Source organism: Alligator sinensis, unplaced genomic scaffold (genome assembly GCF_000455745.1).
Source record: "Alligator sinensis unplaced genomic scaffold, ASM45574v1 scaffold388_2, whole genome shotgun sequence".
In the NCBI taxonomy this organism is placed as follows: Eukaryota; Metazoa; Chordata; order Crocodylia; family Alligatoridae; genus Alligator; species Alligator sinensis.
Genome location: NW_005842102.1, coordinates 2,090,011 through 2,090,329, shown reverse-complemented (window position 1 = coordinate 2,090,329; position 319 = coordinate 2,090,011). Strand labels below are relative to the sequence as shown.

Sequence of the window (319 nt, the reverse complement as noted above, 5' to 3'; positions counted from 1 at the left end):
GGCTCCCCTGGCTCCGTGCCTCAGTTTCCCCAGCAGTCACCTCCTAACTCAGCCCTACCACCTTGAGCAAGGCTGCCCTGCTCCCCACAACCAGATAAGTGGCTTGCTATTCCCAACCTCCCCCCCATCCCCTCCCTTGGATACCCAACCCTGCCGGCTCCCTGCCTCAGTTCCCCCAACCCTCCTCTGCAACCGCGGCTGCTCCCTCACTCCCCCTCCTGGATGGGTGGCTCCCCCGGCCCCGTGCCTCAGTTTCCCCAGCCCTACCCTGCAGCCCGGCTCCCCCGCGGCTCCTACCTTGTTGATCTCCTCCCGCCCG

At 66.8% G+C, this 319-nt stretch overlaps 1 protein-coding gene across 1 annotated transcript in view; it reads right to left on the bottom strand.

Moving 5' to 3' along the window:
* The window catches only part of AIF1L (allograft inflammatory factor 1 like), a 19,817-nt gene extending 19,506 nt beyond the window's left edge, over positions 1 to 311 (bottom strand). The window contains exon 1 of the mRNA XM_006024381.3: positions 298 to 311. The gene's annotated coding sequence lies outside the window, so the exon portion shown is untranslated. The remainder of the gene's footprint in view (positions 1 to 297) is intronic.
* Between the last annotated feature and the right edge of the window lie 8 nt (positions 312 to 319).